This window comes from Rattus norvegicus, chromosome 6, assembly GCF_021556685.1.
Source record: "Rattus norvegicus strain SHRSP/BbbUtx chromosome 6, alternate assembly SHRSP_T2T, whole genome shotgun sequence".
In the NCBI taxonomy this organism is placed as follows: domain Eukaryota; kingdom Metazoa; phylum Chordata; class Mammalia; order Rodentia; family Muridae; genus Rattus; species Rattus norvegicus.
Window position 1 is genome coordinate 70,887,515 of NC_141539.1, and position 23,982 is coordinate 70,911,496.

The window sequence follows — 23,982 nt, forward strand, 5'->3', positions numbered from 1 at the left end:
AATGCAAAAAGCTCCTGGCCCAAAACATCCAGGAAATCCACGACACAATGAGAAAAGTAAAGCTAAGAATGATAGGTATAGAAGAGAGTGAAGACTCCCAAATTTAAAGGCCAGTAAATATCTTCAACAAAATTATAGAAGAAAACTTCCCTAACCTAAAAAAAGAGATGCCCATAATCATGAAAGAAGCCTACAAAACTCAAAATAGATTGGAGTAGAAAAGGAATTCCTCCCATTGCATAATAGTCAAAACACCAAACGCACAAAACAAAGAATATTAAAAGAAGTAAAGAAAAAAGGTCTAGTAATATATAAAAGCAGACCTATCAGAATTACACCAGTCTTTTCACCAGAGACTATGAAAGCCAGAAGATCCTGGGCAGCTGTCATACAGACCCTAAGAGAACACAAATGCCAGCCCAGGCCACTATATTCAGAAAACTCTCAATTAACATAGACGGAGAAACCAAGATATTCCATGACAAAACCAACTTTACACAATATCTTTCCACAAATCCAGCCCTACAAAGGATAATAGATGGAAAATTCCAACACAAGGAGGGAAACTACACCCTAGAAAAAGCAGGAAAGTAATATCCTTGAAAAGAAACCAAAAAAAAAAAAAAAGAGAGAGACACATAAACGTAATCCCACCACTAACAACAAAAATAACAGAAAACAGCAACCAGTATTCCTTAACATCTCCTAACACAATGGACTCATTTCCCCCATAAAAAGACATAAGCTTAACAGAATTGATACATAAAGAGGACTTTGTATTTTGCTACATACAGGAACCATACCTCAGAGACAAAGACAGACACTACCTCAGAGTAAAAGACTGTTATTCATTTACATGTGTTTAGGGCAGATCACTTGGTACTGGGTACCCTATCAGAGTTTTACCTCGTTCATCAACCATTGATTGCTGCTAACTTCTCTTATATTTTTGGCTGTGAGCCTAGCCTTTAACGGCTGAGCCATCTCTCCAGCCCTGCTGGTAACTTCTCATCTAGTTATGGGACCTGGCAAAATGAAAATTTTGTTTAGGCAGCCACATCATTAACATTTCATAAGTACACATTCCTTTTCATGTCTACCAGGTACTTCCTAACATTGTATTCTGGTCTTTTTGCTCCTGCAATCTTTGTAACCCCTCCCCTTTTAAACGTTTTATTAATCGTTCAATTCATTTACATTTTAAGTGATGCCCCACTTACCTGTTACCCCTCCAACAATCCCCATCACATGATATCCCATTTCCTGTTTACCCCTCCACCAACACTCCATCTCACATCTGCCCTCCCCCCTCCTCTTTGCTTGTATGAGGGTACTTCCCCACCTACCCACATTGCTCCAGCATCTCTCTATGTTGAGCGTCTAACATCCCTGGCACCAAGGGCCTCGCCTACCATTGCTGTCAGGCAAGGCCATCTTTTACTACATATGTATCTGGAACCATGGATCCCTCCAGGTTCATTCCTTGGTTGGTGGTCTAGATTCTGGGAGAACTGGTTTTTTCCCATTGTATAAATGTTATTTTCACACCCTCTAATATGGATATGTTACCATGTTGCTCAGTGATGTGATTCACAGGTTTTCAGCTCTGAAGGCAGTTGTCACTACCCCTTGGTGCTTGTACAGCACCTTTGAGTAAAATGAGGCCTGAGTCCTCAGGGAAGAAGCCTCTAAGTATGTTCCAGCATAGTTGGTATATATCCTGTGTGGTATGTGGTTTCAACAAGAGCAGTATCACAACTTGAAGTTCTGGGATGCAAGCAAACAAAAGTACTCTAATAACCTGTATTGTTCTGAGTATTTCTTGGACCTTACTGATCAACAACTGAACAGGAAGTTCCCATGTATGGCACTTGGGGTTTGGTTCTGATTTCCCCTTTTGTAGCCCCTGTACCTTAAGATATGCTCAATTCTGCATATTCTTAGACATCATGAACTTTCTCTTTGTTGTTTGGGTAGATATTTCAGTTAACATACTTAAGTCTAAATATTCAGGACTAGGATATACAAATAAGGGAGAACATGAAATGCTTGTTTTGTGAGTCTGGGCTCCATCATTCATTTTCTTATTTTCCAGTTCCACCCATTTTTTTTCAAGTTTCATTTTTCTTTACAACTGAATAGTATGCCAGTGTGAATATGCACCATATTTTCATTATCTATTTATTACATGATAGACACCTAGGCTAATTATATTTTGGAGTTCTTGTGAGTAGATTCATGAAAGATCAAGTCTTTAGGGTAGATATTGAGAAGTGATATAGCTGGGTCATATGATAGACTTACTTTTAGCTTTATGAGAATTTTCCACTCTGATGTCAATGCTGGCTTGCAAACATGCAATTCCCACATCAGTGAATGAAATTTCCAATTTCCCTGTATTCTCAGCTCACCAACCTTTGATGTCAGTCATTGCCTTGATCTTAGCCATTCTAATTAGGGTAAGAGAAATCTTAAAGTACTTTTAATTTGAATTTTCCTAATTGCTAAATATGAAAAACATGCTTTAAGATATATTTAAACATTTACTCCCAAGTTGCTGGTAATGTCTGATGAGGTGGGGCAGCCAGCTTTCCTCAAGGATGATAGTCATGGGGAGGTGACTTGGAGAGTTTATAGCTTTGCCCACTTCTGGTTTTCTCCCTGCTTCAAGCTTGCATTTACCAAAGAGGTCTTACAGCTTCCAGCTCTTGCTGCCTGCAGCCATGCTCACTATAACCTGTAGATTTGCTAAGGACACTCTTCTATAACTTGTCCTGGTCATAGTGTTTAGTTGCAGCACTGGAAGATTAATTGGTATACAGAGCTAGGTCTGGGAATTCATAGGTGACAAAGCGGGATTAGGTTCTGGGTCGTGCTAGAAATAAAAATGCAGGGACAGTGCAGGATGGCAGGGATCTTTCTTAAACTTTTACAACAATCATCTTGAAGCTACTCTCTCTCTCTCTCTCCATCTCTCTTGCTCTGTGTGTTTGTGTGTGTGTGTGTGTTTTATAACAATATTAATGTATTTTGTGTTTTGTTTGAATTTTTGTTTGTGCATGTGTGCATTTTTGGTGTCCACAGAAGACAAAAAAAGGTACTTGGTTCCCTGGAATTAAAGTTATGAATGATTGAGATCACTGAGTGGTGGTGAAATTGAACCTCAGCCTACTCTCCAGCTCCTGTGAAACACTTTTCTCACCATTATAGCCTCCTCTCTAGTTTCCTGACCTCTCCCTACATGTATGTTTACCTAAATATCATATTTTCTTTTCAATACCCAGGACCTGCATGTAACAGAAAATATATAGTATTTCTCTGCATCTGGGTTACTTCATTTTATTTATTTATCAATTCCATCCATTTCCTGCAAACTGCATAATTTCATTGTACGTATCATATTTTAACTATGTATATTATTTACATAGACATATAAGTTGGTTCATTTTATGGTTGTGAATAGATCATCAATGAGCATAGGTAGACAGGTACATATCTGGCAGGATATAGAGTCAGTTGGGTACAGCTTGTCATATAGTAGTACAGATGAGTCACAGGAAAATTGTGTATTAGACAAATTCTTTGTTTTGGGAGAACTCCAAATTAATTTTTTTCTCAGTGACTATACGCATTTATAGTCCAAGCAATATTGAATATGTGTTATTCTTTTTCCACATCACATCAGTATTTTTGCCATTAGCTTCTTTGATGATAATTATTCTGATTAAGCTCAAATAAACTTCACAAACAACTTTCAGTGTTAAAGAGAAACAAAAACTTTCAATAAACAAATATGGCAATAATCTCCACCTTTTATTCTCAAAAGAATTATACACATGACCAGTAAGAAAATTTCAACATGCTTAGCTATTAAAACGTGCACATTAAAGACATTTATGAAGTTCTTGTTAATTCATGGGGTCATTTCTTTTCCTATTGGAGCCCAATTTATAACTTTCTTGCTTATGTCTATATCTTCAAGTGTTTCCCTCAGTTGCTTTTTTAGAAGTTTTAGAGCTTATTTTTGTGTGGAGTGAATTTAATTTCATTTTCTACAGGTTGTCTAGCTTTTGCCAGCACTATTTGTTGACCGGGCTTTCTTTGTTGACTTGTTGACAACTTTGTCAAATATTTAACTGAGGTGACCTCAGCTGCCCAAGTTTATTTTTGGATCTGCTGTGATAGTCTCTTCTGGTTTTGTGCCATTGCCATGCTCCCTTTGTAACAGAGCTCTTATTGAGATCAAGTATTGTAGCATCTCTAGGGTATTATTCTTCTTAGGACTGCTTTGTTTATATGGTATCTATTTTGTTTTAATATAATATTTAGGCTATTTTTTCTAGTATGGAGAGATCATTTTAGATCTTAATGTGAAGTATACTGTAGATTGTTTCTATACAATTTTGAAGCTATTATGAAAGGGATACATTTTTAATTTTTCTCTCAGCAAGTTTTTAGTGGTCGTGCATAGAAGCTTCTCATATTTTGTTTATTGATTTGGATATTGTCACTTTATTGAGAATGTTAGATCTAATATTTTCAGTTGGATTCTGTGGGATCTTTGAAGAATTATTTACAAAGAAAACCAATCATTTATTTTCTCCTTTTTTTTTTCTTTTTATTATCAGCTCTCTCTTGGCTTACTCTTCTGGCTGAGACTTTGTACATTGCATTGACTAGGAGTGCAGAGAGTAAGCATTCTTACCTCTTTCCGAATTTTAGAAAAAATGCTCTGTATTTTTACCCATGTACTTTAATGTTGGCTAGAGGTATGCTATAATCACCTTTATTATGTGAAGGTATGTTCATTCTATTCTTAATCTCTGACTATTTATTGTGAATGATGTTGAACATTTTAAAACTATTTTTCTTAATCTATTACAATTATGCTATTTCTTCCCTTATGTGTATTTGCATCATATATTTCTTGATTTTCCTATAGAGTTGAAATTTTGCACTTCTGGAATGAAAGTAATCTAAATGTATAATGTTAGCATGTACTTTATTTGGCTTGCAACTACATTCTTGATACTTTTCAGATGTTTTACATCAGAGAAATTAGTATATTATTTTGTTAATACATTTGTATTCACTATTGGTATCAAGTGAATACCAGTTTTGATGAAAGAGTTCAGTCGTACAGCTTCTCTTTTATTTTATGGAACATAGTGAGAAATGTATGGTTATAATATCATCAAGAGTTCAACAATATTTAATGGTGAGTTTGTCTAGTCCTGAGCTTTCCCTTTTAATTTTAATTTAAAATATCTATGCTTTGCTGAGAATGTTTTCTCTTTTTGAAATGAGGTGTCACATTTGAGCTCAAATCTATCTTATAATAATTTATTTACTTTATTTTCTGAATGTTCCTTCTAAATTTTCTAGTTCTCCTTGATTTTGTATCTATTGAAGACATTTTTTAACATGACACGATTTACACTTTATTTTGAAAAGCAAGATTTTTCTAATTTTAAAGTAAAATAACATGTAACATTTAGCTGATAGTGAGACACTGCAGTTTTTAACACATGTTTTTGCTGTGTCAGCTCGGCAGAATGATGGAAAACCTCTCATTCCCCTTGTTTGTCCTTTTTGCGTTGGCAATTCCATTCCCTAGAATGTTGTCACTGAAGTTTGCATTTAAGACATATATATTTCTATGGAACATAAGCTGGTACACTATGGATGGAAGAAATATGAAGGTACTCATCAATAATAAGTACTGCAGGTGAAATTTGTTATATGTATATTTCCTAGTGAGGCTTTTCTGTTTTCCACAGTATACTGTGGAGGCTTTTGGTTATTTTCAAATATTTTGATACATATCCTTTCTTTTTCAGCCTTTAGTTATTTAAGAGAAATTAATCAAACATTAAATGATATCTATAAAGCTTCAGCTATCAGAGGCAATGTAATGACTTATTTGAAAATAATTTCAAGCACGAAGAAAATTTAATAATATGATACAGTATGGAGATATTATAAGTAAAAACAGAAATAATAATAGATTATTATTACAAAATGCATTTGACTGGCTAACATTGGTTAATTATCTATTGAATGATTTGTGGTAGATTTATGTTTTTAAAGATTGCCTTAGGCACTGGGTTTGAGTCTCAGGACTAAAAAGAAATTACCTCAGAAGGAATACCCAGAACTTACAAGCAGAACAGAGGACATATTTCTTTGTTTGTTTGTTCCTTGTTTGACTGTGATAATAGTCACCTGTGATTTGTGAGGGGGTGGGAATAAACAGATTCCTAAAAAATTGCAGCTCAGTCGGCTGCTGATTGGGCCTCTCAGAGGTATCCGCAGAGCTCCCAGACACTGAACCACCAACCAGGCCACATACAGGAGCTGGTCCTAGTACACATACACACACACACACACACACACACACACACACACACACACACACACACACACATATATATATATATATATATATATGTATATAAAACAGAGGACTGGCCTCAGAGGGAGATGATGCACTGAATCCTTAAGAGACTTGATGGGACACAAGGAGGGGGAAGGTCTGGTAGAAAAGGAGTACTCTCTCTCTCTGGGGTTAAAGAAGGACAAATTGGATGAGGAAATGTGAGAGGGGGAACCAAGAGGAGGAGCAATGGCTGAAATTGTAAAAAAACAAAATTAAAAACATATTAGAAGTCAAAGTCTTTATGACACTCTTAAAAAACTACACACAAGTAGGGCATAATGAGTTTTCCAAATATTTTATTCTAGAAATTTATGTAAGTGGCAATAAATTTAATTTTGAGTTGATATTGTTTTATTTAACAAAATAAGGATATGTTATTCTACTCATTTATTGATCCCTTCATTTACTTATTCATCCATCATTTGTCCAATTATCAAAATATTCCTTTGTTTATATTTAGACACCTCTGATGAACTTTTGAACACTGTAAGGATTATGCTGGTCACTTTCAAAATTTGCAGCAAATGTCTACCTAAATTGAATTTAAAAATATATTTATGGTATTTAATGTTTACATATGTAGCACTCAAGAGGTTAAAGCTGAAGAATTTCCAATATACAATAACACCTAGACTTCTAAACTAACAAACAAAAAACTAACCAAATAAAAACTACAAAGAAAACAAATGAAAAACAACAAACAAAAACAACAAAAAACTAAATTCAGCTAAAGTTATATAAGTATACCATTTTACATACATAATTTAAAAACGAGCAATTGAGAAAAGGTCTTTTTGATAAAATAATCAAATAAAAAAGTCTAAGCTTTCTTTATAAAATTAAATTTGAACAAATTTATTACTGCAATTTCTTGATTAATGTGACTAAAATGGACAAAGTAAATGTAAAACTTAAGTGATATTGTAAATATTAATCTGAAGAAAAACAAGTAAGTTATCCTGGCTACTTGATCTAAAGTTTCTGGGCAGAATAATATGAATTAGGTAAGCAAAAGCACAACCGTATTTTCCTGTGGAATTGCCAAGTAAGCTATTATTTCCAATATTTATTCGGTGACGAATACGGACCTCTTTCCTTCAGATAACAGGGGTAAAATAGCTGCAGAATAAGTTAATAGTGAAAGGCCAATATAAACAAGTAAGTGTTAAGAATATTTAAATCATTAGCCTCAAAACGGATCAACTTAATGGTATGTAAATCTCATCCAGTCACGTGACTACTTAAAGAAACAAAAATAAAGTCCAGATTCTCCAAAACAATCATGAATGAGTACAGTATGTAGTTTGCTTTACAACTCAAAACCTCATCAGGTTTTCTAATGTCATCCTGCCCTGTGAATTTGATTTTATAGCCATCATAATTGCATGAGACAGTACCTTTAGATAAATAGACTTCATTAGTGTGTTGGTAAACTTGCATATGTTTATCTATACATATGCATGTGCACTGCATTTGTAATTTATGCATATATTCAAAAATTTACATATTTGTATATAGCGTGATATATATATATATATACATATATATGTATATATATACACACACATATCTACTTAGGATGGGCACATGCATGTGTGTATGTGCATGTTTTTTCTATGTACAAATGCAGTGCTGTGTAATAGAACCCTGGGAACATGTTTTTTTTGTTTGTTTGTTTGTTTTGCAGGAAGTAGGTTAAAGTTTAGAAACATGGAATGAAAAGATCATCAAGAAGGCTCAGACTTAATCTTCCACTCTTAAGTTATAATGTACTTTAGAGTTAAAGCTTCACACAATCTGTCTTGAAACAGTCCTTGAAAAGAGCAGTTGGACTTGGCTCAGATAAGAACATTAACATTGCCACAATTTGGCTTAGAACTGTATTCTAAGAAGAAACAAAACAAAACACAGATGTCCACTGAAACACATTTCTAATGAGTTAAACAGAAAACACTATGGAAACATTCATAAAACAGACGAAGTTGATTGTATTTCATTGGAATTTGCCATCATCTAAACTGAATCTGGTGATAATTCACTTTATTTAGACTGATTACAGAAACAGATATAAGGATTTATGTAAATTGGAAGGCTGTAATTTAAACAAAATTGGTATGGGTTCAATTATAGTCTTAAAGTTATTTTATGAAAGCACCTTTGATTAAATGCTAATTAAATATCAATATTAATGGATAATAATTAATGGACTTTATAAGTGAATGTATAAGATATGGAATGGAAAAATGAAGTCATAGGAGATGGTTCAGTGGATAAAGTGCTTGCTGTGCAAGTGTAAGAACCCACAGATAGATCTGAAATTCTATTATTTCTATGGAAAGATGGGGAATGGATTCAGAATCCTGGAAGCTCATCAAACAGCAAACCTGACATACACAGGAGAAAACTATAAGAGATCATGCCTCAAAACAAAGAAGAAAGAAAACCTGACCTCTGACATCTACTCATATGGAGTGGCTCATGAACTCGCTCCTCTGTATGTCCTTGGTGATCTATGTGCAATCAACAGTGATTCATATCTCCCCAGGAAAGAATAGTGCAACACTAAGCGCATAATCTTCACTACCACTTTAACTCTGAATACCTGAGAAAAGGTAAGTGGCTGCTGATCAGATAAAGATTCTTCAAATATTTCTTTCCTCAGAATTCTTGTGACGCTCACTTGTTTGTTTTGCTAGAGTTTTACTTCTTGGACTCATTGGTAGAGCTATTTATCATATATTTCGTCATAACTGACTCCTGGTTGTACTCAACAAACTGTTCACTCCAGTGTGTGCTTAATCTAGGTTTAAGTTGCGAAATTTCTTCCACTCTTGTTCTACCTTGCACTGTATTCTGACATGTATCCATGTTGGTTTCATATTCTTTTGAAGCTTCTGTCATTAAACTGAACCTAGAGTCTGGCTTATTAAGAGTCAGAAAGAAGTCAATCAAACAAGATAAATAAACAAAGCTCATCCATCTCAGGAAGCTCTTAATAATTACAAGATTCACAAAGCCCTTGGTTAGTATGTTATAACAATAACAATTGCTGGAGAAAAAATAATCAACTATCTGCCAACTTACCTACAACTTGTCCATGGAGCTATAAGAAAGCAGTTTTCCTCTATCATTGCACAGGTTGGGCTGTATTTCTGGCGATATAAAACTAGAACCTCAACAGTAACAAACCTTACACAAAATCCCTTAAGTAGATTTGCTAAACTCACTGTTTCCTTAAGCTGAATGTGGGCAGAATAATATCTTTTATCTGTATTCAGTGCCCTATCTTGTGTGAATTGGTGTTTCTTCATATTTCCCCAGGAAAAAAGTCATGCAACGAGATTTCTGGTAGAATGTGCCTTTCACCCACCCATCCACCAACCTAAAAAATATTCATCCAGAATTCCTCCTGTCAAAAGGAAATGCAGGGACAAATATTTGAGTAGAATCTGAAGGAAAGGCCATCCAGAGACTGCCCCACCTAGGGATCCATCCTATCTGCAGGTACCAAACCCAGACACTATTGCTGATGCCAATAATGGTTACTGACAGGAGCCCAGGATAGCTGTCCCCTGAGAGGCTCTGCCAGAGCCTGACCAATAACAGATGCGGATCTATACAGCCAACTATTGAACCGAGCAAGGGACCCCAGTAGAGAAGTTGGGGCAAGGACTGAAAGAGCTGAATGGGTTTGCATCCATGTAGGAAGAAAAAAACACCAACCACCCAGATCCCCAAAACTCGCAGGGACTAAACCACCAACCAAAGAGTACACATGGGAGTCCCCATGGCTGTAGCTGGATATGTTGCAGAGGAAGGCATTGTGTAGAATCACTGAGAGGGAGTCCCTTGGTCCTATGGAGGCTTGATGACTCAGGATAGGGGAATGCGAGAGCACTGAGGCAGGAGTTGGTGGATATGTGGGGGAGCACCCTCATAGAGGCAGGGTAGTGGATAAGGGGTTTGTGGATGGGAAACTAAGAAAGGGGGTAACATTTGAAATGTAAATAAATAAAATAACCTATAAAAAATGAAAAGAAAAAAAGAAATTGTATATTGACATCCAGTTGCTTTGTTATCCTCGAAGGACTGGAATTATGGAATATGCTTCGGTAATAAGGACAGCACTCTCATGAATGGAAATCATGTCCTCTTTATTGATGCAGAGTTGTGGTTTTTTTTTTTGTTTTTTTTTTGTTTTTTTTTTTTTTTTGTTTTTTTGGCCTTTTCTCCCATTTCCTTATATTTTTGGTTCTGAGCCTAGCCTTTAATAGCTGAGCCATCTCTTCAGCCCTTTCTCCAATTTCCTTATAGAGAAAACATATTGCCTGTGATATGCAAATGAATCGTCACCAGACAGCATATCTGCCAGCATAGTATCTTTGGTATGTGATCTCTAGAACCACAAGAAAGATGTTTTTGTTCTGTACAAGCTCCTCTGTCTATGTGGATGTGTTCGGAATCTTACATAGTGCGACCCACCATCCTCTTGATACCTGTTGTGGTGTACTGAGTGCTGGGCTCTAGCTCTAAGACCTACATGAGGTGTTTCTCTGGCAGCATGGATATTTCTATGGTCATTTTGCTTTTAAGGAGAGTAGTGTCGCCTGCTGTCAGCAAATTTTAGACTACAGCATGACATTCTCTTGGATTATTTAGTATTTTATCTCTTGCTTAATCTATTTCTTTGTTAATTTCACTCTACGTGACAGAACTAGAGTGAATTTCTCTTTTTCTTATTTTAAGGTTCTTTTAATGGGACTATATCATTCTTTCCTAAAATAAAATTTCTCATAATTCCATTAATATTTATGGTTTAAAATTTGAGATGGTTTGTTTTCAGTTTCTCTTCCCAAAGTGTTGTGATATGCTGCTCTTTTGGCTGCTGACTGCCTCCCCAAACACTTGGATTTCTACTATTATTCATGACAGTTTGCATTTCATCATTTTGAAAACAAATGCCTTTCTATGGCTCACTGCAGAAACAAAATGCTTTTTTATTGTTTCAGTTCAGATTGGGAATTTTAATGTGCTGCATTATTGCTGATGAAGCCCAGTCACAACAGGGAACGTTCTACATTTGTTATAAATTTTAGCCATTTTAAAACTAATTGTGATTTTGGTATAACTAATTATTTTGGAGATAATGAGAGGCCGAGCAAAAATGTCAACATTAGGAACAAATGTGTAAAGACTTCCTATCTTCTATGTGTAAAGTAAATTTCAAGAGACTTGGCGAATGCATTACCGAGTCTTTATTGGATTGCCAGGGCAACACTGACATGGGCCACCTCTAGGTAAGATTGAAAATCAGTAAGAGCATTGTAATAAGACGCTTGAATTATCTCAAATTGTTTGAATGAATGTGTACTTAGAGGTAAGATCTTTAGAAAGGCTTTTAAGAGTAGTGAACTTCTAGGATTTATTTCCTTGATCTGCATTGGCTCAAAAGCTAATCCATATTTTAAGCACTAATGTAGTTCACAATACCCTCAAGAGTGTCAGAAATCTGGCCACTGTGCTGAGCTGGAGTTTGAGTGTTACCCAATGAGGCCCTAGGGAAAGAGTAGATATTAAAAGCAGCAAGCACTGAGAAGGCAACCCATTGGGGAAAGGAGCTACATCCTTTTCTGACTGGATCTAAGCTCAGTGACCCAGATGAGGCAGAGTGACCCAAGAATTTTCCCCCAAATACTTGATTTTCAGAGCTACTTCAAAGTCTTAAAACATCATAGCTTATACATGAGGAAAACGTGGAAATGCTGTCAGATTACATTAGGACTATTCTTGTGCTTGATGTATTTATACACACACTTGAAGGAATTAAATCGACAATAAATTAATGACTATAGAGAAAAGGAAAACAAATACATGTAGCATACTACACTCTAGTGATGTCAGCTTATTTTCGAGTAAGCGAATTTTACATTCCACACCTGAGCAATGCATGAGTGTGTATGACATGCTCAGATTCCAAAGCGGTCAGGATATGTCAGAAAGCCACACGTTGATTTAACTTCAATTTCACAGGGAATGAAAGGTTCTTCTTAATATTTTCTATGAAATGATCAGAATCCTTCCTTAGAACTTATTATTGACGCTTTTATTCAACATTAGAATTCTTGTAGAGCAGCTGGGAATTTCCAGACTTTTAGAAAAAGTGCTTCAGTTATGATATTTCTTTTTTAACACAGAAAGAATCAATAAGGGTCAGCTCTTTAGGATTAGAAGATCCGCCAAATACTGGAGGGATTTAAGAGAGATTTTGTTCCTTTCTGGCTGTCAGAAGGTCAGAGTCAATTTGATGCCATACTTTTGTTTTTGTTGTGTGGTGATCTCAAAGCCTTCACCTAGGTATAGCTCTAAAGGAGAATGCCAAACAGCAAAGGAATACTGAGGGGGAAAGTTTCACAGAAGTTTTAAAGCTTCTTATGAAAGATTTCTTAAAGAAAACTGAAAAATAAAAAGTTAAAGTGGGGCACGGAAGCCTTAGAAGTTTTGGCTTGTGAGCTCTCAGCACCGCAGGAAAAATAGTTTGTCAATCTTGATCTAAATTTAACAGGCAATATGCAGGTGGCAAGGCATTTTGTCAAATATCTGTAGTAATGAGGATCCTCTTTACTTCCTATGAGTTTGCAGGTTTCTAATTACATATTAGAAACTCCATATGTAAATTGGAACTAATATCTCCCCACATTTTTTTGTAGTTCAGCAACTATATTCGCTGGAGGAATTACACACATTTAAGCAAGTCAGATGCAATTGCAAAGCCAGTTCTTTTCTCCATATTCATAAAGAACCAATGATGTGTGAACTGATAACTTCCATTTGCAGAGGTTTATTCCATGTTCTACTGGCCTCACATCAATTATGTTTAGTATTAAAAAGACATTTCAGCGACATTACTCATCTATAAAGCTATTTGAAAATATATTTTTGTATCAGATATATGGCATGGTAGTCTTTAGGGAAGGAGTTCTTTCTTCAATCCCACTATAAATTACTCTATCTAAATGATAGTAAAATAACATTACAGCACTACCCATTAGAAGTCAGCCTGCCATGCTAGATGAGATGATAATTAGGTGGTATGTGGATTCATCTTTTGTCAGGGTCAACTTTGTTCTATGTGGCAGCAATGTTCTGTAGGCTCCTTGTAATGATAGCAAACTGGGCTTCAGAATTCTTTGTTTTTTTAGATTGCTTCAGATCCAAATGAAAGCTTTTTGTTTTGTCTAAAAAAATTTCCCAACTTCCGCAGCATCAAGGCTTAGAGTGAAAGCTTTAGATTTAAAAATCCAGTCCTGCTAGTGGCTAACTGCATCACAAAGTCAGATGACTTAAATTCAGTTAATTCCACTGCAAATCTATTGCAATAATACAAACTGCTTCCTAAAGTTGTGAAAAGAATTAGATGAGTGAATAAATGTAGTGTGGCTTTTTAGTGAATAGAAACAGTACCGTCATCAGAGCCAGAAATCAGACGGCCACTCTACGTCACACATCTAACTGTAGATCAAGCTTGACTATGAATATTTTTGTTAAAATATCCATCCTAGATGACTTTGTCTCCTTGTATGCATATTTATCTTTTATAAGCAGAGTCTTGGTTGTACCTTTTATATTTCTAACAAAATAATCATAAGATTTCCAAGTTAAAAATTGTTCTCCTTACTGGTTGCTAAGATGATTGTCACATCTTGTGAGAGGTCTTTACATCTTTTAGAAAAGCAAATATTTCTCCAATGTAGATAAAAAATTAAGTATACCCAAATCTTCAATTTCAGTTGTAAGTGTGAGTTAGCCCTTTCCATTTGGTTCAGTTTTAACATATTCTTTCACTTAATGTACCCTGACCTTGTAGACTGCTTAACTCCTAACATCCACACCTTAACTACAGTCTGACAAATGTTTCTGTCTGTTGACTCACAGAACTCATGATTTATATTCTTTATTATGCTGGCAGTTCTGCAAACATGACATTTAAAAATCCCTTTACACTAATGCTATTATCCTTCTTTAAATGAACTCTTCCTCTAAAAAAATACATTGAGTTTGTCGCTCTGGTCCTCCTTTAAATTTCTAACAATTATTTATAGAGTGCATGCTTAATAGTCCATGAATAATATACAAATAAACTACAGGACTGTTTTCATTTTCTTTTTCTCTTAGATGAAGAACCAGCCAATCTTCCCCTGTTTCCTGGCAATTTAGACCTTTGAAGAATTGGACCTCTGTGCTACCTCTTACACTTGGTAGTTGACTTTTCAGGTCTTACTTTTCTTTGATATAAAAATATTACTAACTGGCATATTAGTTTCCTATGATATAATGATAAACTGCCAAAAAGATAGTTACTGAAACAAAAGAAATATATTGCCCTAAAACACTATGACTAGAAAAACTCAACGAAGTATTCTCTGTGTTAAAGTGAAATTATCTGGTGTTGCACTCATTTTTAGAAACTCAGGAACAGACCAGTTTGTATGTGTGAATGTGTGTGTGTGTGTGTGTATAAATGTATGTATATATTATGTATGTACATATTTATTTATTCATTTTTGGTTCCAGAAACCAGATACATTCCTTGGTTCACAGACACTCTTTTTGCTCTTAAAAACAAAATTAGTAGATGAGTTATTACTTAATTTTATCACATACACCTCCTTTATCTCCCTTTTCTTCAATGCTGAGCAAGTAACTAAGTCATACAAGTTAAATTGGACATACTTTCTATCTTCAAGCTGTAACTATAGCAAAAAGTCCCAAATTTTATATATATATTAGGTTATGTTGATCATAATACTTGACACTTATGTAGTATGTGTATGATTTTTAATCTCCTAGCCTAATTCATTGTACTTAATCTGAAAATATTTAACAAAGGTTTTCTCACATAATTTTGTTTTCATTGGTCTTAAAAGCTTTCATTTATATGTGTAGTATCATACAGGTAGCTCCAATTTTACATATGGGTTTATGCTCTATGAAAACATGAAGATTACATTTCATGTTACATTAGTTGAAGATTATATTTTGTCAATGTTTAACCAAGCTATGTATACTCTTTAGGTTTATTTAGAAAAATAGGAACTGTTTAAAGTGTTGTTTATAAGAGCTAATATTACTTACCCACACATTATTTTAAGATTGCATAGCTAAAATTATATAATTCAGATTTTTTGAACAAGAATCAGCTTATACAGTGTTGAAATTATTTTCCACAAATCTCAGTGCTCAACACACACACACACACACACACACACACACACACACACACACACACACACAGGTTCTCAGAAGTATTTCCTTGTTACCATTAAAATAGTATCAGCAAGGACACTGGAACAAAGTAAACTGATAGAGTCTGTACCACTATTACTTAAGTGTAAACTGAATAAGACTAGATATTTTTCTCAGAGTGAAGCAGATGTGTGATCTGGAATGTTAACAATAAAATACTTCAGATAAGCAATTTGTAGATTATTTTAGAGTATCTCCTGTCTGGAATATCTATACTGGGAATTATGCAGTCACTTATAAAGCAAGTGGAAATAAGTGGAAATGAGGAAAATGGAGAATACTTATAATATTTCTCTCCTAATAGTTGAAAACATTAAAGAAACTTGAAGTCCTAAGATGATGCAATTCTGAAAAACAAAGGATGTCTTGCTTTCAAAACTGATTAAAAAAACAGATGAAACTTGGGCATTATCAGGTTTTATAAACTAGTTCTCTACTTGTTTTGCATGAATTCCCAAAGGTATGATATAACTCCATATCAATGCAGACACTTCCTAATAACAGTCAAAATTAGAATCCCAAGACTTGTGATGCCGATGGCTGTTGGATGGAAGTTTGCCTTCAAATCCAACATTTCTACCATCAAGGAACAGGAAATCCATAAAACTCACAAAGAAAACAAAAATTACATATCTTGGAAGGCAGGCAGTGAAAGATTCCTAAAGTCCCCTCAACAGCACTGCAGAAGCAATAAGCACCTTCTAAAGGAGGACACAGCTTGCACAGAGCTTTCCCAGACATGTAGAGGTTCTTAAAGTTGTACAGAGAACTTTTGTGAGTCTGCATCTGTTCTGAGATGTGCCTTTGTAGTGACATAGCTGCATTTTTTGAGTTATTTCTTCTCCTTATAAGTAATCCCTACCCCTAAATCTCATTGGTCCACCAAGTTAGTCTTTAATACAATCAATTTTGACCTATTCCAGTCTGTAATTTGTTGGAGAGATGGGTGCATAGGTGTGTGTGTGTGTGTGTGTGTGTGTGTGTTTAGACAGACGACAGTAGATAGATAGATAGATAGATAGATAGATAGATAAATAGATAGATAGACAGACAGACAGACAGATAGATAAGAAAGATACCTCCCAAGGAAAATTCTTTCACCGAGTCTCATTTGCTGCAACCCACTAATGTCCTTCTTTTTTATTATTAAAATTTCTTTGTAACAAATTCAACATATTGAAATGGGCACACCATAGAAGAGCATGTGCTTTTTCCAGAAATAAATGAATAATGGCAGCATTTATTACTAAAAAAAAATCGTTCCCTGTAGCTTGATTTAAGGTCGATTTTTTTTCATCAGGATGTTGTGGACATATTAAGGCCTAAGATTCTAATTGGGAATAATCATCTCAAGTTCTAGTACACACAGCAAAGTTATACCTCCCTAGTAGACTGATAACAAGGACAAAGGTATTCAATACTTTTTAAAAGCTGAGATATGCCTCTTAATTTATACAGTGTGCCACTGATAGCGCGAGTGAACTAGCTCTCACATCCAAATCATGTGTGTTTTGGCTGTTTGTTACACCTTCAAGATTGTAGTAGACTCATTTAAACCAAATAGTTTCTTCTGCCACTGCAAAATAGTAGTTTGTTCTCAAGAAGTATGGAATGAGATTTTATGATTGGCCTAAATGCTAATTTTATTCCTAATATGTAATAATATCCACCAAAATGTTTAATCAGGGTCTATCTATAAGTGTGATGTGAAAAGCACAGTTTCATTTCCCTACTTGAAATAATCCAATGTGTAAGCAAAAAGTAACATGGGGCTAATTTTCAGAAAAGTTCAATATTAAATAAAGTTTTATGTCAATAAAAATGTCCAGTATAAGAATAAGATGTTAGTAGATGGAGCAAAGTAAGCAAAATGGTTATTGTCTAGATATAATGCTATTGTCTAACAGCAACAAAATATTGTGAGATTCTTTTACAATTTTTCACTAATGCCTAGTATGTTCATATATGCAGTTAGGTCTCTGAAACCTACTTTCAGAAAAACCTTAACATGAGGCCATACACATCAAGCAGATTTTAAGATCAAGAATGCAGTTTTATGACTTAATAATGTCATCATTTGTTTGAAACCAAGTTGCTCATTTTCCACTGTATAGATTTCATTCTGTCCTTAATAAGAAAATAGAATATTCCTGTGAGTGTGTTTGCTTCTCTGAAGCTATAATATAAAATAAAGCATAAATCAAAGGTGTTTTGACAGATGAACAATACAATTTGGAGCAGGATGGAAATTTAAGAAGAGAGAGCGAGCGAGTAGCTGATAAAAGATGAGTTGGGCTGTGAGGATTGATGCTGGAGCTGGAGACAGCACTGCAGATCAGATGCTCACTGGCTTTTCAGCAAGCCTGGTGACTCATTCTACAGAAATGAAGTTTGTGATCTGTAATGAAAAGCTTTTTCTCGACACTGCAAGCAAATTAGCAGGTATTTTGTGGCAGGAATGTTAATGTTATCTCTCATTTGTTTTCTAGCAGGAGCATGTTAACAGTGCAGGTTTGAAAAGAATTTCACTTTTATAACATCAGGTGCCGAAGGTATTAGAACAAGGTCACCTCTGTAAAGTAATGAGGGAAAATTAGGTTATAAACATGCAGTGCCTAAAAATATATTCAGTCTGCTCTGCAGAGTGAATGCAATATAGGATCGCCCCAAATTGCTAATTTTCTTTTACTCCAAATGACACTCAGCCCCAAAGCTGAATTCAGAATCGTGAATAATAAACTAGACAGGGTGGAGGTGGGTTTCTGAGCCTCATCATAGCAAACAAATCACAGCCAATGGAGTCCAAATGCCTGGATATAGATACTACGTGACTTATAACTTATAAAACATAAAGTTACCATGCTTTGTATGAAAATCCTCAAAGGCCCATCTTGCCTGTTTGGGAGAAATACTACCATGGGCAAAGGAGACATAGAAAGGGAATGCTTGACTAGAATGGCATTAAAGAATAAAAGAGTACAGTGGTTGTTGGGAATTTAATCAAAATTAGGCTAAGGACAAAAAAACAAAACAGTGGTAATAAAGTCCTTGGAAAGTGGCAACTAAAGTGCGATTTGCTTTCTTCATTTTATGCACTCATATAACGATGGGTCATCTGAGCAGAAAGACTACCAGATCTGAGTAATCAGGTCCCGGGCAGGAGACCATCTTCTATGATGAACCATTAGGCACAAATTACCTGCCTCTGCAGACTAGAATAATCATCCTGACAGCATTCCCTGGACCAGAAACAGACATGCTGATGCTGCTTTTCATCCTGTCTGCATATCATTGGCCCACTTGACTCACCTTCCATATCCCAGGCGATGATTTCTCACTCAACTACATTAAAGCCTAGTGTGATCCACTTTGCCTTCCAATCCTAATTTTAATGTGGAGATTTAATTGTGAGTACCAATCCCGACACCAAAGCAATATAACAGCTTAATTCCTTGATTAATTAACAAGACAATAATAAAATAAGCAGGAAGATAAAAGAGTGTTTGGAGTAACAATAAAAACGTGCTAACTTGGAGATAATTTTAGCACAAATTTAATTATAAATTAAAATGCCCTGTTTACTGAAAATCCTTTGACCAGGGTTATTGATAGGCTCATAATGGTTGTATGCTGATCTGAAAGTTAATGCATCTGAAATTGGTTGTTTATGAAGGTTCATTAGCCTAATAAGTGATTAAGTATTTCATTCAAGTGCTTCACTTTACAGGTGCCAATGCTGAGGCTTACTGAGAGAAAAAGATTAATAGGAATTCGCAAACTGATATAGACAATCATAAAGAAAGCGGCACTCATGTTTCATTATTTTTGTTTCTTTCAAAACAAGGTAAAATACTAAATTTTATGTTTGACTAGCATAGTACTTCTCATACTTTCATTATCTTTATTACAAATGTTCAGGGACTGTTGTGAAGTGATTGAAAATGCCAGGGGTTAAGGCAAATGCATATGTTGTCTTCACTTCTATACATGTGCTCCAGTGCAGAACCGACTGAGTAAGAAACAAGGAGCTACTAGGAGATGGATTACAAAATGTTGCATTTCCTTTAGTTCAGGACTTGGAGTCCCATTTTATTTCTGAATAACACATTAGGGTAGATTTAATGATGAACATAGAAAATGCCCTGTGCATGTTTCCTCGGATCCTGACATATATTCAGTTAGCAGTGGGACATGTATCAAGGAACGAGCCAGGGTGAGTGTAACATAGATCTCAATTTTGAAGAAAACTCAGAAAATAAATCAATGCTTGTCTAAAGGTTATAAAGTAATGTGGGAAATATTTGAGCTCTAGTGATTACAAGATCAGAAGATTAAAAAATAACCCTGAGGATGTACTTTGGGAACAGCTTCCTCCGATGATCTATGGGAGATTTATGAGTGACTTGAAATCGTTTTTGATTGGAAATAACTTTAACCCTAGAAATACATTAGGGCAGAATAGGAAAGATGGTGGGAACATTGAGAAAAGAATATCTTTTTTTATGTATGCTCTAACCCAGGACACTGCAGGAGCTTGGCAAGTCTTTAACACTCACAGTTTGGTCACATTCTAAAAGGCAACCACTCACATCTGAATGAATAAAACAATGCTAATTTAGTGCATCTAAAGCCAAGCAAAAATGGTGCAAGTTTCTATGACAAAGAAATAATATAAGGACTGAGAATACTCTATAGAGGTGATTAAAGTTATCTTACAATTCAAATTTACAAATATGTTTTCTCTGTGTGTGTCTAAATATGACAAATACTTGAAAGGTAGCTCTGAGAGACAAAACTAAATCCAGTGCTATAAAAATGTTTAAGCACAGATTTTTATGGAGTCAAATGTTTACCTAATAAGTTATTTGAATTTAGAGTCAAAGTTTCTATTTTTTTTTTTTGGTTCTTTTTTTCGGAGCTGGGGACCGAACCCAGGGCCTTGTGCTTCCTAGGTAAGCGCTCTACCACTGAGCTAAATCCCCAGCCTCAAAGTTTCTATTAACAGTCAAGATGCAATCTGAATTCCCAATTCACACTAAGTCATTGCCTATCTTCCTTGCTTACCCAGTCTTATTGTCTGGTACATTCTGTTTAGCATAGCTCAATGCTAGGTTTGGAAAGGAAAGGAGACCTTAGTTGGAGATTAGCCTCTCTGACTAAGGCTTCCCTAGATGGATAAAGAGAAATAGAACATGTGGTTGTTGCAGAAGAAGAATTTACAAAATAGATTGTCTTTTCCTTTTTTCGGTATAATTAATAACTTTCTTTTAAAGGGGGTAGATTATTACAAATAGTCATTAGTATGGATTTAAAGATGTTTTTCCCCAAAAAACATACTTGAATTTTGTCTTTTAAGTTGTTTATAGATAAAACAATGATAAATAGAAAGTATGTCCTTGGTGAGTATGACACATAGCTCTTCTAATTGCTCTATGTTTTATTATTGTGTTTCTGTACAGAAAGTTACATGGAGCACAAATAAGACAAAGGGTTGAAACTTGGTAGCTACTGTCTCATTGTGCAAAAGGCAAATATTGTGTCAAGGAATAATATAGTCTCAGAATGAAGCCAAATGAACAAGACATACATACTAGTAGCACAGTCACTGACAGATATACCCTGCCTGGACCTGGGTCCTCTATGTTTTTGTAGCAGATGTGCAATTTGGTCTTCATGTGGATCCTTTAATAATTAGAGCTGTGGGTTCTTCCATGTGTACTCCTTGGTTGGTGGTTTAGGGCCTGGGAGCTTTGTAGGTTCTGGTTGGTTGATATTGTTCTCCCTATGGTGTTGCAAACCCCTTCAGCTCCTTCAGTCTTTTCTCTAACTCCTACATTGCAGACCCTGTGTTCATTCCAATGGTTGGCTCAAGCATCCGTCTCTGTATTTGTTAGGCTCTGCCAGAGCCTTTCAGGAGACAGCTACATTAGGCTCCTATCAGCATGTACTTCTTGGCATCCTCATACTGTCTGGATTTGGTGTCTGTATATGGAAGGATCCCCAGGTGGTGTTGCCTGCCTTTGTATTCCCTTCCCCAGCTGGTCTAGGTGAAAGAGACTGTAATTAGCATTACTGTAACTTGATGTGCCAGGGCAGGTTGGTACCCATTGGGGGCTTTTCATTCCCTAAGGAGAAGAGAAAGAGATATATGAGAGGGTGAGACTGGGCAAACAATAGGGAGGGTGGCTACAATCTGGATATAAAGTGAATAAATAAATAAATGAAAAATCAAACATACTGCAAGCTACCTGTTGTACTTATAGAAACTGGAAACCACCATTCACTCTTGGCATGTTAGGTAGGTGGGAAGCAATCCTAGCATCGCATTCTACCTCACTGTCCATTCTTAGACATCATGTTTGCATAATTCACATTTAAATTTTCTTTCTATTCTTGTCATATTATTTCTTTTGTTTCTTTTTCAAATAATCAAGGTAGGTCCCTTTCCTGCACCTGCCTCCCCAGATACAGTGCTGACACTTTGGTAATTACTTCTCTAAAACTAATGAGGATTCTTAAAAAAAAAATCTGATCACATCTATGGTCTTCTAAAACCCAGAAGAAGGGATCCAATTTACATAGAATTGCATCTCTAGTTGTAGCTAAGATTGTATCAAGCACAGTATAGATGTTCAATAGTTACTGTAGTTGAATAAGTAACAGATTTGTAAATGTGAAAGAAATTGTTTGATATTCCTGAATACCATGAGACTTTAGTCCCACAGAACTATTTTTGTTCATTTTGGCATGTGTAATTCCCAGAGACTTCAAGACTAGACAGATGTCAATGATCCACCACTATCTAACAATGTGTTGTATACATGAGTGCAATGGTTGATCGGACTTGTCAAATTGACTGCATCGAGAATCAACCAAAATGTTAGCTGCTGGGCACACCTGTGAGGGATTTTTCTGAATCAGATTATTGAGGCAGAATATCCTTAAATGTGAGCAGCCCTTCTGGTTGCAGAACATTTAAAGAATATGGAACATGTAAGTTTTGATCTTTTTTTTTTTGCTTGTTTGCCATGATATGTGCTAAAAGGTTTCTCTGTCTACAGATATTAGTTATTAAAGCCAACTTCTAAAGGCTTTCTTTCTTAACTGTTAATCATCCAGGTCTTCAGACTCAGGCTGAGACTGCTGAAACATCCACCCAGACTTGTGGGGAGAGCAACTACAAGATTCTCAGTCCCTCTAGTATGAGACAGCCACTGTTAGATTATCTGGACCATACCCTGCCAACTAATCTAATAAATCCAAGAAATCTTTCAATATAATCTATTACTTCTGTTCCTTTAGAGAATCCTAAGAAATTCAGTAGTATAATGATTAATATTTTCTGTGTAAATATGTGAAATTTTATTGAAAATTCATCTAAGAAAATAGATAAATATTAATTTACAAAGAATATTATTGCTACCACCATAGCAAAAGTTTAACAGAACAATAAATGGTTTTTCATAAATGATATAGTCATGATTTTCATTCAAATCATTTGATATACTCCTCCTTTTCTTGAAAAAATGTATTCTAGCTCTTCTTGGTAAATTATGTATTTGTTGGTGTCAGCACTTGTCTAATTGATGGCTGTTGATGTCTTTCCAGTTGCTGGAATTAGGCAGTGTGTTCTCTTGGCTACAGAACATGATTCAGGGAGGAGCCTCTGACAAAGCCAGACTAATGAGTTGTAATCGGATATCTACTTGAGATTATGGAAGTCCAATGTCAAGGGAATTAAGCTGAAGCTGTTGCATCCACCTTGGCATGAAGCTAGGAATTCCTATGAAACAATAGGGCCTGTACAAAACAATTGACTTATATGATCCATAGAATCAGATTTTAGTGGCAGGGTAGGAGTCACGGAACACAGCCCTTTAGCAGATATTTAAGATAATACACTACCAAGTACACTTATTGGTTATTTTTCTGCCACTGGTAAATAATATCATCCAAACTGATACTTAGGTATCATATAACATGGACATCCCTTCTGAGCCCTAGAATACAGTTCATCTTAGGCCACTAGGCTAGGCTGAAAGGTGATAGATTGTCTACTGGCCAGGAACAGAATTTCTTAGTGAGTCAGACAGTCTAATGAAGTGCAGCTGTAGCCACAGCAATGGAATTAGAGTCTGCTTTACTGTCCGTGCTGAAACACCTATCTACTTTCACTGATAAGAGATTGCACCTGCTACTAAGAAAACTAGCCAAAGACGTCTCATACAAGCCCTGGTCCA